Source organism: Amphiura filiformis, chromosome 15, assembly GCF_039555335.1.
Source record: "Amphiura filiformis chromosome 15, Afil_fr2py, whole genome shotgun sequence".
In the NCBI taxonomy this organism is placed as follows: Eukaryota; Metazoa; Echinodermata; class Ophiuroidea; order Amphilepidida; family Amphiuridae; genus Amphiura; species Amphiura filiformis.
The window spans coordinates 32149545-32150832 of NC_092642.1; the positions used below are offsets into that span (position 1 = coordinate 32149545).

Below are 1288 nucleotides of genomic sequence, written 5' to 3' on the forward strand. Positions count from 1 at the left end.
ATGCCATATTCGGGTAGTCTTCAATTGGCCCAATAATGGACCAAGTACGGCACAGCTTATCCTGGTAAGAAAACGGCGGCCAAACATTGACCAGTATCGGATTTGTACTGGCGTTATACCGTCAGCCGTGTCCGGTATTGCCAGAAGTAGACCGGTTTAAGCCATTACTGGGCCAATATTATAATGTTTGCTGGGGTGCCATACTTTCGTCTAGGGCATGCTGAGAAACATAAACAATACGTAAAGCATGAACATAATATTTGCTTGATAAAATGAATGTCTTTTTACGAAGGAAGATTTTTGTAATCCTTGGACATTTGTTTAACCCAAAATCACACGGTTGAGCATTGCATAATGTCAGGAATCGCCATGTACCCAAAATTAATTAAAATTTATTAATACATGTATCTGAAATATGCTTTAATACCAGACATAAGAAATGACAATGGTAGAAAAACTACTCTCCTTTTAAGTTCAAGTTCAAGTTCAAGTTTTATTTCACCAAATTTTAGACCCAAATGGAAAGTCCAATAATAATTCGCTAACCTCTTACTATCAGCCGCATAGCAGCATGAACACCCTCCTCACGTTGGCCATCGTGATAGCATTCATAGATGCCTTCATCTGCTTTCCGCACGTTAGGAATAGTCACTGTCTTCATGCCTTCCCATTCTGTCACCAACTTGCCATTTTGTCTCCAGCGTAGAAGGTTCTCTGATATAGATGTTGATACGTCAAGCATAACAGAGTCCCCTATACTAGCTGTGATAGTGTCACTTGATGATTTGATAGTGGCTAGGAGGAAGGGAATGTTTTAAAATAAACATAATTTTTCACCAGGTTCGCACGTCTCAAATAATAAAGGAGACAAGCTGGGAAAGCTCTCCGGTCCGATGCCTTGATAAGACAAAGTAGAAAAAGTGATCCCGCCTGGGAATCGAACCCATGACCTCAGGTTTACAAGACCTATGCCCTCACCACTTGGCCACGGGAGCTTTGTGATTAGGCTGGTTGCAATTTGAACCTATAAGCGGTCACTTAAACTTATCTCCTCCCCGCAAGTAATCCGTAGTATCTAGGGCCGTAAATGCGAGAAATATATTGCCACCCTCCCTGTAGAGGAAATATAACCTGTAAAAACGGTGGCATGGTCGACGGGGATTATATAAAATACACACAATTTTTCACCAGGTTCACCGTCGCATTCTTTTACATTGATATTCTTAAATAATATCATTTTGCCAAAAAAATTGTATTATGTTTTATAATGAACGCCTTGTAGTATTTC

General features: G+C 40.1%; 1 non-coding gene across 1 annotated transcript; it reads right to left on the reverse strand.

The window, feature by feature from the left end:
* Positions 1–921: 921 nt before the first annotated feature.
* On the reverse strand, positions 922–995 carry Trnat-ugu (transfer RNA threonine (anticodon UGU)). Its single transcript has one exon. It is a non-coding gene; the product is annotated as a tRNA-Thr (tRNA).
* Between the last annotated feature and the right edge of the window lie 293 nt (positions 996–1288).